Genomic DNA, 15,682 nt, shown 5'->3' on the forward strand with positions numbered 1-15,682 from the left:
ATAAACTATTAATGAATAAATAAACTATTAATGAATAAATAAAAATTTGGTCACTATTTTGTAGCCAGAATAGAATTAAGCTTATTCTGGTCTGCTACTATTAATTGAGTCTAGGTGATTAATGATGAATCCATAACATTATCATCTGACAGAAGTATTTAATCTAATATTAACCTTACAGATTTTTATGCTCACAGTTGTGAGACTCTGACATTTAGACCTGTGACTCTGAATGCTGGTCTAAGATTATATATATTTTTCCCCTTTCCTATGGCGTTGTCAGGACCCTTGCAGATGTGGCTTGGAGACAGACTCGTACGCAGGATAGCTTCAAATGTAAGGGGTTTAATACATTAGGAAGACAAACATGAACCACAACACACGGGGAACTAACAATATTATCAATGAAGCTGCGCTGCCTAATGCAACGCGGCTCACATATATAGTGACACGGACAATCACACACAATGGGAAACAGGTGTGATGACCGGGGAGGAGCAGACGTGGATGGGGCAATCACGTGACACAAACAGACAACAAACGCACATGGCAACAAGTCTGTGCTGATCCCTAACAGGTGTGAGCTCTGACCTCATACTATATAAAACAAGACCCTTAATTTTTTTAGTTGTATACTTGTTTTAAACGTTATTAAAACACTGGACAGAAGTGTTTTTTATTTGCTATTATACTATATAAAACAAGACCCTTTGTCGATCCATCATTTTGAAATCATTATAATTAAGACGCCTCTATATTTTTCATCTGGTTTCCCAATGGATTTGATTTTATCTCACTACCCAAAAATGCTGCCTCCTAGTTACCAATAAGAGACAAAAATTATTGTATAAAGCAGCCATGATCATATTGTACATGCTGATTGTTGGATCTGATTATTAGCACATGGCTATTCAACACTAAAGGAACCTGATGAACTCCTTCACTTCCTGTCTGTGCTGAAATCTGAGGAAGATATGGCAGACTTTAGTTTTGTTGAAATAAGAGGTCTGGAGTCTGTGTGAATGTTAAACCGTGATGGAAATCAGTCTGTGTCACACATGTCACATTATATCCCTTAAAGAAGAGTACAGGTGGCGTTTAATGATGGATCTATAACAAAATAATCATCACAACACCTCAAAACTGTCAGAAAAAAAAAAAACTGTTAGATAAAAGTGATTCAGCAGAACACTTATTCTCGGGGAGAGAGGAGAGATAGCTGACAAACACCAAGACTTGGTTGAGCCTCCATTACTGAGTGGCACGACAATAATGGGTCTGGACCCAGGGCAGGCAGACTCCTCAATCCCATCCTGCAGCATCCAACCAATGTTGTAAAAAGTACAAGAAAGCAATACTTGAGTAAAAGTACAAGTATCATACTAGAAGAAGACTTTGGTAGAAGTTAAAGTTATCTTTTAGAATATTACTCAAGTAAAAGTCTTAAAGTATCTGATATATACTGTACTTAATGTAAAATTTCAGTGATTTTCGGTAGGCATAAGAGGCACTTCATCCTGTAGGAAGAATCTTTCATTCCAATGTACAGAAACATTTCTTGCAAATACGGCCACAGATGTTTAACATTATCTTCTTCACCCTGTTCACCGAGTTCACCACTATCGTTGGGGTAGTCGTCTATGATAACGGGAGGTCCTCCAGTAGGTGCTTCCATGGCGGTTTCAGTTGCGCTTCCTCCTCCTTAGGCAAAATTGCGCTGAAATTGAGCATGTGGAGCATAATGCAATCTAGGGGCAGTGATTCGCCAAACCTCCCTTATTGCAGTTGCACACATTTCTTCTGATTTTACTTTGTAGTAACGAGTAACAAAGATGCTTAGTGGAAATTAAAGTAAAAGTATACATTTTATCTAGGAAATGTAGTGGAGTAAAAGTGAAAATTTAAATAGCGAAGTAAAGTACAGATACGTGAAATTTCTACTTAAGTACAGTAACAAAGTATTTATATATATATATATAATATATATAATTTAATTATTATTATATATAATATATATAATATATTATTTATATATATCTGATGTTGATGCAGTGTATGTATTTGTACTCTGTTACATTACAACACTGCATCCAACCTACTTCTCCTTCTATGGCCTGGTGGGTGGGCTTCAGGGACCCGGTACTGTACTCTATTACCGCCACTCCTGGACAGGATCTGATTTCGTGGTGGACCTAGATGCACTCCATGGGATCTGTGGGGTTAATAGCAAATGCAGACAATTCCATAGCAGACATAATTGGATTAGTAAGCCAGATGGGCCTCCGCAGAGGAGCAAAGCTGTTCACAGCTGTATAATAAGAAACTCTTTCTTTGACATTTAAACCTGCGACATGCTGGTCTTAGATAATACTTATTTTCCTAAGTAAAGCACAATTGTTATTTTTTTAGTTGTATACTGCAGTCTGAAGGCTTGTTGAACGTGTGTTCCAAATGACAGCAGTGAAATGCTTTTTACTGTGAAATGTCTGTCTGGTATTCAAGCATAAAAAGGATATTAAGGATAAAAATAAAACCAATCTTGGCAGTCTTGAAATGCCAGGAAGGAGAGCAAATATTTTACATGCAAATGTTGGAGAGTAAAAAAAAAACTAATTAACATAGAAAGGGAGTGTAAACAAATCCAAAAGAAAAACTTGAACTCTTTGTTTGATTGTTTGAAAAAAGGTGATGCCCAAATTGACAAGTTAATAGGTGTTATTCTTTTTAGTGCAGCCCCAATACATGCTCCTCAAAGCTCATTTGTTCCTCCACCAGTTTCCAAGGTCAGAAACTAAACCTACAATGTCTAGCAAAGTCACACTCAGTTATTTATCTACAAAAATACCTCAGCAATTCCATATCAGCCACCTGTAAAAGAACAGTGATTAGAGATTCATCCTGTTATTGACTATGAAATACTAGCTTCATTACAGTGTTGCAGGGTACTGTGAAGGACTGGAAGTGAGCTAAAAAAGAGAAATGTTTGACATATAGGTAATTTAATTGCACATGCTCTACAAAAGGATTTACTGAACACTCATGTCATTCAGGTAAGGAACAGAGATGTTGGCCATTAAGTCTTGCAGACACCACCTCATATGGATCTATATAGTGCTCTATGCAACCATGATCACTGCATTAAACATTTCCACTCTGATATCAGAAACAGTTGTGACAATTTATGTAGGTTTCCTATTCAGAGGTGGTATTAAAGTAAAAAAAAACAACAAAAAAAACAACAACAACAACAACAACAACAACAAAAAACAGAGCACAGAGCTGCTGCTTTGTATCCTTGGGTTATCCAAGTTTTAATGACTAGCAATATTCAAAAGTACAGTATATTAGAACATTTTCATTTAATTGTAACCTACATAGTGACACATTTTGTTTTTATAGTTCCTTCATTGCGGAGGCTGATTTACATGCAAGTCCAACATAGACAAAGCCCTTTGACAAAGCTATTTGAATACATTTTCATGACAAAAAGTAAAGTCCACTGTAAAGTGTAACAATTCTGCCCTGTTTCTGACCTTTAACACATCATGTAGATCTTCCTTTATAATTACAATACTCTGGAGCTCCTTTGTACATCCAACATTTTGAAATCAGTATGATTAAGATGCCTCTATATTTTTCATCTGGTTTCTCAATTTTATCTCACTGCCCTAAAATGCTGCCTCCTAGTTACAGTAGTTAGGTTGCAGAGTTTGGAAACAAACAGTGTTGAAAATAATTTGGGTGTTCAAAGTCCACAGACAAACAATTTATTGTTTTCTTTGCACTCTGCTTCCACCTTGTGGATAGTCTTTATTGCTCAATTCTGAAAATGGTGCTGATATGTATTCTTGACAGACAGACTGTATTTAATGTCCTGACTTCCACAAAAGGGAGACATTTATCAAAAGCAGCTATCAAATCACATGTTTCTACCAGTGCAGCATTGTTAGGCTGTCCAGGGGAACAGTATAAAGAACAACACCAGCTCTAAATGCTTCTGTCTTCAATCTTAGCCAATCAGTGTCACTAATGATTGTTGCCAGGTCAGTGTACATCATAATGCAGTAATTCTGTGCATTTATCCATGACTGCTGTGTAATGGTAAGGTTATATTTGTGAGTGATGCTTCTCAAGAATGAGAAAGCAACTGGGACTAAACCTGTTGGTAACATTTACAGTAATAAATAGTAAAGTAATACATTTATATTACAGAACAGTGACTTTACATTGATGAATATTTGAATGATAATTCATGAATCATCATCAGCTATCCTGTATCTGAGTCTGTCTTCCTCCTCCCGGATGTGACACCATGATTCCGCGCATACTCTGACCCAGCAGGATAGCTTTCAGCCTGGACCGGCTTATATTGGGAGCACATCTTTTTTTTCTTAGATCAAAAGGTTCTTCCAGTCTGCCCATTTTCCCCTGGTCTTTTTCCTTTTTTCAGTGACATTGCTCTGAATTTTTTCTGGCGAGGGATGCTGCTCCTCTTCTGGTTTCCTGCGGAGTATGTCGCCTCACTTCTTTTCCATGGAGGATGTCACAAGCCCGGTTTTGTCATTTTTTTCCCTCAGTGTTCTGCGGCATCAACTCATACCTGTTCCGGTGGGGGAGCTTCACTTCCTGGGTTTCCGTGGAGGATGTTACCTCAATTCTGTTCAATGCCGGATGTTGCTCCAAATTACGCCCCTCCAGGTTTCACTGTCACTGCCCACATGAGCTTTGAAGTCCCCCAGTAGATTGACGGAGTCTCCGGTCAGAGCACTTTCCAGCACCCCTCTCACAGACGACAAGAAGGTTGGGTAATCTACTCTGCCATTTGGCCCGTAAGCGTTTCCCCGACTTGAAGCGCAGGGAAACGACTCTCTCGTTCACCGGGGTGAACTCCAACACATGGTGACTGAGCTGGGGGGCTATGAGCAAGCTTACACGAGCCCGCTTCCTCTCACCCCGGGCAACTCCAGAGTAGTAAAGAGTCCAGCTTCTCTCTAGGAGTTGGATCTCAGAGCCCAAGCTCTGCATGGAGGCGAGCGCAATTATCTCTAGTCGGTATCTCTTAACCTCCCGCACCAGCTCAGGCTCCTTCCCCCCCAGCGAGGTAACATTCCATGTCCCTAGAGCCAGATTCTGAGTCCAGGGATTGGGTTGCCGAGGCTCCCACCTTCGACTGCCACCCAATCCACAATGCACTGCCCTTTTATGGTTCCTCCTGCAGGTGGTGGGCCCACCAGTGATCAACCCCATGTCACTCCTTCGGGCTGATCCTGGCTGGGCCCCGTGTGGTAAGACCTGGCCACCAGGTGCTTGCATGCATGCCACAACCCCGTGGCCTGGCTCCAGGGTGGGGCCCTGGTTGCGCCATACCGGGCGATGTCACGGTCCTTGATTTTAAGTTCCTAATAAGGGGGATTTGAACTGCTCTTTGTCTGGCCCATCACCCAGGACCTGTTTGCCTTGGGAGACCCTACCAAGGGCAGAACGCCACAGATAATATAGCTCCTAGGATCATTCAGGCACGCAAACCCCTCCACTACAATAAGGTGGCAGTTCAAGTAGAGGAAAAATAATGAGCAGTTTGAATTTATAGAACACGGCATATATATATCAGGGTTTTCTGCAGCACTTTGCAGTTCGGGCGGCCCGCCTAAGCTGGGAAACCCTTTCTAACTAGGTCGTCCAAAAAAAAACCTAAATTCCACTGCATAAAAGGCCGTCAAGTGCATCTCGGAGAATAACGCAGACGAGCTTCACACCACAAGCGAGCACACAGCCGAAATGTCCCTCCTATCAGCAATCGCCCTCACAATACCTGTCTCAAGTGTGAATTGGGAGAGGGATTTCTCTGTGATGAATAGGGTCCATCATCATCTCTCAATCTTAAATTCTATCAAAATTGGAAATATTACACAAATAAATAAAATAAAATAATCTAAACTTCATTCACTCTTCGTGTATAGATCAAGACAGACTTGCGGAACAGGCTGCAGGGTGACAGCCTGCATGAAAATAAATATCAATGGTCCACTTGTTAAAGATTGCAACTACCAAATGGCCCTTGAATTGTTTTTATTTTAAAAGCAAGAAGGATAGCCTGTAGTAGTGCTATATGTCAGCTCTGCCATAAGCAGTGACTGATCACCTTGCACCTTTTGACAATGTTGTTTTGCACTTGTATAGTAGTAGTTTGTATACTGTTTGTTAAAATTGTTTTTTGTTAAGGCAAATTTTGAATGTTGTTTTGCACTTTCTTATTTATTATTATATATTATTTAAATTTTATATTTAGTGTTAAATAAATAATTGTTAGTACAGAGTCTGTGGTCTATCTCAGAAAGTAGCGCCGTCCCCTAATCTCATAATCAACAAACACCATCCTCCTGGTTAGAACAGCATAGTATTGGCTTAATATTCTAAAGAAACTCAGCCAACCTTCTAGAACATCTGCTGGTACTACGCCATTAAGAACTCCTTGTCCTAATGGATCTTAGTGTGACATGACATCTGCTCTGCAGCTGACCAGAAAGTTAAGAAAGGTTCAACAACACATCCCAAAGATTTAACAAGTTACTATAACACACCTTGCATATTATTTTTGTAGAACACGTGCAATCAGTGTACCAAACGACATGAGCAATACTCGGAGCAGTAATATTGTAAGGAATTCTCATCCGTCGCTTGGACAGGTTAACCCTCTTTCATCTGCCGCCTGCGCAGGATAACCTAAAATTCAGCCTCTCGTTCCTCTGCTCGGTTTCTGGTTCCCGGCGAGTACTCGGGGAAGTCTCAATGAACACACTAGTCAAAGTCTTTCAGAGAGAAATTCCAAAGTTTATTAGGAAAAGCAGGAATTTATAGTCATCCAAGAAGAGGGAGGGTGTATTGAGTGTGTGTGTTGGTATCTGTGCGTGTGCATCTGTGTTTAAGTGACCTCTCATTTACCCCAATGAAGTCAGATCTAATAGGGATGTGAGACTATACTTCCCTTAGTTCCCATGGTTGGAAACATAAAGAATGATTATGGCAGGGCCATCTGTGGTAAAGCTAATTATGGTAAAGACAAGAGTGTGTCTATGTGTTGGGGGAAGAATGTGTGTGTGAGAGAGAGAGACAAAGAACAATGTTCTCTGTTCAGAAAGTCTGCAACATTACCAGAAAAGATTGTTTTATGCAATTATTCTCACAATTCCCCTCTTTTATCCATGATAAACTTATAATGGATAAACAATTCATATATGATTATCTAGCTTTCTCAGGAAGCCAGGCTAAGTGAGTAATCACTGTTACTGCATCCCTGGCCTGGGCCCGACCCTCAGTCACTTCTCAGATACCAAATACATACATCATCTATTTACCTTGCATAGAAATAGGATAATACTCTGATACTCTGGGGATAGGTTGATACCTAGAGATCATACGATGTAACATTGATTGAAAACATTGAAGAATACAAGGGCCACAAAGGCACAACAAAAGCAAAATAAACAATACAGGAACAATCATAGACAAATATGGAGTCCACTGACCAAACAAAATATACCACAATCCCCACCCAGTGCGATCTCCTTTCTCATCTTCTTTAATGGCCTCAACCGTCTTACGCATTTTCTCAACTGCTTGTCCGATCTCTCCATGGGCATCATCATGATCAGGTATAAATGTACAACAGCTGTCACCTACAACAGCGCAGACACCTCCTTTTTCTGCAAGGAGCATGTCTAAGGCCATGCGGTTTTGTATGGAAGTCAAACGAAGAGCAGTAAGCTCTGAACGAACTCCCTCCATAGCCTGGAGTGTTTCATTAGCGAAAGTAGCTAAACGATAGTGAGTTAGCTCAATTTGATTCCATAATTGAGTGACACCATATTGGGGAAAGATGGCATCCCAAAACTTAGCAACTTTAGTTTTTATTTGATGTTCAAGGGGTGGAAAGGTTGGATCATTTGTAGACCTTTTGTGACGAACATTATGGGTGCGATTGCCCTTGACTATAGATAAATGTGAAGCAAATTGTGTGAGTGCACATGTTCCACCCCACCCTTTGGGTAGATACAGGTAGACATTTTTTCCACACACGCAGTACCAGTCCTGTTTCCACGTAGTGCCGGTTTCACCTGGGTAGATCAGGGAACATGTGCTTACATTTTCCTGTCCTACTTCACATGCTGTGTAGGTTTTGTTACAGCTTTTTTTCGTCAGATTTCCTTAGAAAATGTTTCCCCCTGCTGTTACGCAAACTATATACTGGTGGTTAGGTCCCTGGAGGGCCTGGAAGTCCTTCACGAAAGCACTGCCTTTCTGGTCCATCTTCAATGGTGTTCTTAATGCGTTTATACAAAAGAACTCATCATTTGTGTTGTTTGCACACCATCTAGTACCAGTTCTCTTTAGATATCTTATTTGCTGATTTTCGTATCCTTTCTCTGTCGTTTTGCCTGATATGCACGTTTCAGAGATGCAGATCTGGGCCATCACTGTGAGGGTAGTATCAAGAGTGTCATTTCGAGGTTTCAGGCTAGTTGTGGTGGCGGACGTTGGAAACACCTGACACACATAACATGACTCATTAGTAGGTTGCCTGGCCGTCCAATTGGCAAATTTCCAGAATTCGTTGTCGTGAGGATGCGCTTGGACGGGTATCCCTGTCCCAAGGCAGATGATCAAGATGAGGAGGATGACAACCATACTGGTCACTGGTTGTGTGTCCAGTGCTCAACGATAGGCGGTCGTTCAGTTCTTTGTAGCCTTTTACGTCACCTCCTGCAGCTTTAATGATGTCCAAAGAGCCGGCACAGAAGGATCCGTGGGGTCACTGCTGTGCGTCGTGGAGTGATGATGGGAGAAGCCAAGAGATTGAAAGCAGCTTCTAGAAAACTCATGGAAGGGTTAAAAGGCTGTATCATAAAGAAAATTGTGTTACACAGAGAATACTTTTATGCTTGTACAGCAGAGTCGACCCCTGGAGGACATCTCTTCACCCTGGTAGCATGGATCCACTGTGGAAAAAGATCAGTTAGTACACCTGTGCGCGTAGTCACGACTATTTCCGCTGGCCCATCATATTTACTTTCGCCCAATGGTTTAGGTTTTAATGATTTAATTAGGACCATCTCTCCCACTTGAAAGGGATGGGTTGGTGCATTAGAAATGACAGGTATAGTTGCTGAAATTTGTTCATAGTGTTTTGATAAAGTGTCAATCAGGGCAGCGGAATACTCAGCGATGTGCACATCAAGATTAGTTGTACCTATAGCTGGTTTACCCTTCTTCCAGGGTGTGGGAAACGGACGACCAAAAATAATTTCGTGTGTTGATAAATAGACGTCTTTTCGTGGTGTCATTCTCATTTCTGCTAGAACAGCGGGTAACAAATCAACCCAATTTTTGCTACCCGTCGCCTGCATAGCTTTAGTCAACTTATCCTTAATTGTTCGATTAGTTCTTTCCACTATCCCTGAGGATTGGGGATGATAAGGAATATGAAAACGCCATGACAGAGACAGGTACTTACACAGATCTTGTGTTATTTTAGAAGTAAATGGTGTTCCTTTGTCTGAGTCAATAGCATGTGTGACACCATACCTTGGCAAGATTTCTTTGGCCAGAATACGTGTAACAACCTTAGAATTTTCTCTCTGACAGGGGAAAGCCTCTACCCACCTTGAGAACTTATCTACCATCACCAAGATATATTTGAAAGGCCCCTGTGGTGGCATGTGTGTAAAATCAATTTGCCATTCAGAAAATGGTGCAGTTGGTATTGGAAGATTTTCATGTTTAGCTACGCTTTTAGTAGGATTATTTTGAGCGCAGGTCAGACATCTAGATAAGATTGAGTCTATTGTACCTTTTAAATTAGCTACACAAAAGAGTTTATTCATCTCTTCCCATACCCCTCTTTGGGCACGATGTGTAACACCGTGAAACTCGCGCACGAGAAAGGGAAGGCAGTGAGATGGGAGACAAAGGCGGCCATCAGAACTGTACCAGAGACCATCAGAGGCGACGTACGAATTCTGCGTTTGCCAGTAGGTGGAGTCATTAGGTGTAGCATAAGATTGTACAGACAGGAGATCTAAGTTGGGAATGAGAGTGGAAGAGAGGAAGGAGGTGTTAATAGGAGTAGAAAGTGACGGAAAGGGCACTTGAGCTTGTGCCGCTTGTTTAGCTACCCAGTCTGCCAGAGAGTTACCTCTGGCCTCAATAGTATCATCACGTGTGTGTGCTTTAGTTTTGACAATAGCTAAGGAGCGAGGAAGATGGCAGGCAGTGATGAGGTCCTGCACCAGTGAAGAGTGGGAAATAAGTTTCCCCTCAGCGGAGCGGAAACCACGTGTTTGCCAAATTCGTCCGAAATCATGGGCGACGCCAAAAGCATAACGTGAATCAGTATAAATTGTTACATCCTTACCCTCAGAGAGAATACACACACGAGTTAGAGCAAAAAGTTCAGCTGTCTGTGCAGACATAAAAGGTAAAGAGTAAGCTTCAACAACGACATCAGGCAGAGCACACACAGAATATGCACACAGAAAGTGACCATCATGTGGCTTTGAACAAGAGCCATCAACAAATAGCAAATCAGGGCGAATGCTAGTGGAGTGAATGATTTCAGCACAACATTCATGCGGAGTGTGGCATCCTGAGTTCTAAGTAGACGTGCAAGAGCATGACCTAACGTATCTAATGAGGAGGTGGCTTTAATTTCTAGATTACTGGTTGAACATAAGATAGTTTCATAACCTGACCTCCTTTGTGCCATCATGTGTTGAGTCTGTAAGTTCTGAAGAACCTGTTTTACCTGATGTGGTGAATGTAAGATCAGGGGATGAGACAGGACAATTTTCTCAGCATCTTGTACCATTACAGCACAGGCGGCCACAGCCCGGAGACATGCTGGTAAGCCCTGGGCAACAGTATCAAGTGTTTTAGGCAGGAAAGCACATGGTCTCATGCCCCCCCATGCTCCTGGGCCAAGACAGCAGAGGCAGTGCCCTCATGCTCACAGGCATAGAGATGGAACTCTTTTGCATAGTTCGGGAGCCCCAGAGCAGGAGCAGAACATAGAGCTGTCCGCAGAGCCTCATACGCTTCGAGCATTTCAGGAGTCCATGTTAGCAGATGTTGCATTGGGTCCTTGTGGGAGATTGCAGACCGGAGGCATTTGTCATAATAGGAACAGTCAGGTATCCATTGTCGGCAGTAGTTTATCAGTCCCAGGAAAGCCATAAGAGCATGTTTTGTGTCAGGACGCCGTGTGTTGAGGATTACCTGTATACGGTCTTGAGAGAGTTTTTTTCTGCCTTGTGAGAGTTCAAACCCCAGGTACTTCACCGTGGGCAGACAGAACTGCAACTTAGGTTTTGAAACCTTGAATCCTTTTGAAGCTAGATGGCGCAGGAGGCAGAGGGAGGCTTGTTCACAGAGTTTTTCAGAGGCTGCAGAAACTAAGAGGTCATCTGCATACTGTAAGACAACAGAACCATTGGGGAGAACAAGATCACATAATGCATCCCTTACAACGGCAGAAAACACTGCCGGAGAATCAATGTACCCTTGTGGTAGGCGTGTCCACGTATACTGCCGCCCCCTGTGTGTGAAGGCAAAGAGAGGCTGCGTCGGCTCTTCGACAGGAACACTGAAAAAGGCAGAACATAAGTCAATAACAGAAAAGAAAGTATGTTCACATGGAATTGAGGTGAGAATTGAGGCCACATCAGGCACAACAGGTGCCACAGGGATGATGAGGTCATTTATTTTCCTCAAATCTTGTGTGAAGCGCCAAGAACCATCCGGTTTAGGGACCGGATAAACAGGAGTGTTGTATGAACTTACACATGGTTTGACTACCCCCTGTTGTAGAAGAGATTGTAAAACTCCTTACACGCCCTGCAATTTAGCTTCAGACAAAGGATATTGTTTAACAAACACAGGGTCTAAATGTTTTAATAGGGAGTACACTGCACATGACCCACGTCATTCTTATGATCAGCCCACAATGAGGGCGGTAGAGCGTCTAGTAAAGCAAAAGATGGAGATGGTGATTTCTGTGTGGTAGAGAGGAAACATTCGTTAAACGTCATATTAGATAAATGTGACAGTGGAGCAGACTCAGGAACAGAAACGACAAGTTTAGAGCCAGAGAAGCTAATAGAAACGTGTAGCCTGCTCATGAGATCCCTCCCCAAAAGATTAATAAAAGTATGTTCATGTAATATGTACTAGGGGGGAAGTCGTGGCTTAATGGTAAGAGAGTCTAACTCCTAACCCTAAGGTTGTGGGTTCGAGTCTTGGGCCGGTCAGAACTGAGGTGCCCTTGAGCAAGGCACCGAACCCCCCCAACTGCTCACCGTGCTCCGAGGCTTAAATGGCTGCCCACTGCTCCGTGTGTGTGTGTGTGTGTGTGTGTGTGTGTGTGTGTGTGTGTGTGTGTGTGTGTGTGTGTGTGTGTGTGTGCACTTTGGATGGGTTAAACGCAGAGAACGCAGAGAACAAATTCTGAGTATGGGTCACCATACTTAGCTTGTCACGTCACTTCCTATCACTTCTTGTCCTAAATAATGTTTAACATCACATACATTAAAAGATCATACAGACATCATACAGTGAAAATTTGGTACTAATTGAAATATGTGTATGCAAATATGCATTGTAGTCTGCAGCGTGAATGTTTGCTTGACTCCAAAAAACAGAGAGCGTTGCTAGTTTTTATTTTCTAAGTAAATGTATTCAAATTGTCTCAGTGCACTTCTCACACTAAGAGGTGTACAGTAATAATCTAGTCTTTACCTGTTTCTGGCATTGATCCGCAGAAATATGCTAGACCTAAAAGGAAATAAAACAATGACTTAAAATTATTTTCCCACAACATCCTTGTTAGTAGTTCTCTTTACTTTTCTGTTATTATTTGCTTTTAGAACACCACAGTGACCTGGAGGGTGCACCCAGATCTAAACATCTACAAGAAAACCAAAGATGATCTGTAACGTCCAAATCAGGGATGTCAAACTCAAATACTACTTCTGAGAGATGCAAAAAAAAAAGCTGTAATTAAAGTCTTTTTTTCTGTTTAACATATTCTTTCAACTAACACCAATAACCTATAGTCTCAGAAAATGGAATATGATATATAATAATAAAATAATAGATAAAATCATTTTATTTCTGGTTATTCCAACACAGCTCACAATGTGCTTTTATTTTTAGACATGAGTGTGATTTACATCAAGCACAGCACACAGACATTTATTTTAACTTGACCACAGTTTCTGGCCAGGCCACACACTGTACTCCTCCACCAAACACTGTTTGGTGTATTCATCCATAACGAAGCATTATTATTGCACACATCATCATATTACTTCAAAACCTTTTAGAATTTAGAAAGGTGTCATTGTGTCAAAACATGACTTTACAATGATTACACTGACCATAAGTTGGCAGTAGAACAATCAATAACACAAACAGTAATGCAGAACTGGAGGAGATACAGATCCAAACACCAGATTGATATATTTAGTGGTAATGAGTTCTGTGTGTCACTTCTTTATTTCTTTCCAGACATTAGGATTTATTCTAGTATTTAATTTGTAGCATTGTTTTGTCCAGAACTGTGTAATAAGACACTCTTTCTGTGACATTTGTAAATGTGACACTGAAAGCTGGTCTTAGATAACACTTCTTTTCTTATGGAAAGCAGGACTCATTATTTTTATAGTTGTAGTCTGCAGAGAGATGGCTTGTTTTAAACATTATCCAACAATGGAAAACAGTGAAAGTTTTTATTTGATAAGAAAATTCAAACACTCTCTGTGCACTTCCCCTAACACTGTAAGAATCCTGATCTGACCTGTTTCTGGCCTTTAACACATCATGTAGATGTTTCTTTATAATTACAGTACTCTGGAGCTCCTTTGTAGATCCATCATTTGGAAATCATTATGATTAAGATGCCTCTACATTTTTCCTCTGGTTTCCCAATGGGTTTGAATTTATCTCACTGCCTTAAAATGCTGCCTCTTAGTTACCAACAAAAGACAGTGATGATTTTATAAAGCAGCCATGATGCCATGCATTTGGCAGACGCCCTTATCCAGAGTGATGTACATAAGTGCTTAAATCTCTAACATTGAATACATTACGTCAGAATCTTTCCAGGGTTAAAATAACAGATGAAGTATCCAGCTAAGGTTTTAGAGAGTTGTGTACAAGCAGAGAAGATCTAAAACAGAGCTACTGAAGAAACAGCAGCCTTTAGATTTTTATATTACAGGTTCTTAATAATGTTCTTATTGTTAGAATTGACAGAAACATAACATTTACAGTATGTAGCACATTGAGTTTATGTTAAGCTAATTATAAGTGAATATATATAATATTTATATATAGAAAATACTACTGTAACTTTTACTGAATTTCAATTAGTACCAAATTTTCACTGTATGATGTTTGTATGATCTCTTAATGTATGTGATGTTAAACATTATTTAGGACAAGAAGTGATAGGAAGTGACGTGACAAGCTAAGTATGGTGACAGAGAGCAGTGCTAGTTTTTATTTTCTAAGTAAATGTATTCAAATAGTCTCAGTGCACTTCTCACACTAAGAGGTGTACAGTAATAATCTAGTCTTTACCTGTTGCTGGTATTTAACACATAGTTACCAAGAAGAGACAGTGATGATTTTATAAAGCAGCCATGATCATATTGTACATGCTGAATTTTGGATCTGATTATTGGCACATGGCTATTCAACACTAAAGTAACCTGATGAACTCCTTCACTTCTGTCTGTGCTGAAATCTGAGGAAGATGGGGCAGAATTTGGTTTTGTTGAAATAAGGAGTCTGGAGTCTGTGTGAATGTTAAAGTAAGATTTTAGTATATCGGGTGGAAGACAATAAACAGGCTGAGCAGAACAACTTCACACGTCTTTACTTCTTACTTCAGTGAACAGACTAGAGGTGCCTCAAAGGCTCAAATAACATTTGCCCACAAACTTAACATAACAACTGCCTTTACCATAATGACCCAGAAGGTGGCAAACTCAACCTGTCAATACACAAATCTATTACAAAGATGAAAATCAGTCTGCATTACATGTCAGAATCTTTCCAGGGTTACAATAACAGATGAAGTATAAAGCTAAGGTTTTAGAGAGTTGTGTACAAGCAGTGAAGATCTAAAACAGAGCTACTGAAGAAACAGCAGCCTTCTGATTTTTATATTCCTATTGTTAGAATTCACAGAAACATAACATTTATGTAGCACATTGAGTTTAAGTTTGGTAATAAACCAATTATAAGTAAGTAAGAGGCAGCATATTTATTAATATTTATTAATTAATTAATGAAGAACTATTGTAGAAGGTTACGTAAAAGCATATAATATTTAGATATAGGAAATATTACTGTATTTTTTTTACTGAATTTCAATTGTACCAAATTTTCATTGTGTGATGCAGTGTGATGCAGTGCAGTGTCTTAATGGATGTGATGATAAACATAATTTAGAACATATTACATGAACATACTTTTACTAACAAGCAGTATTGTAAATGTTACTTTTTAGAGGTTTTAATAAGAATACATGTGATGCAGTGTCTATGGTGTTTAGTGCTGTCCACTTTAAAATGTGATGTTTTAAGTAAAATGTTTCTTAGACTGAAACACGCGAACAAAGACC

This window comes from Tachysurus fulvidraco, chromosome 7 (assembly GCF_022655615.1).
Source record: "Tachysurus fulvidraco isolate hzauxx_2018 chromosome 7, HZAU_PFXX_2.0, whole genome shotgun sequence".
Taxonomy (NCBI): Eukaryota; Metazoa; Chordata; class Actinopteri; order Siluriformes; family Bagridae; genus Tachysurus; species Tachysurus fulvidraco.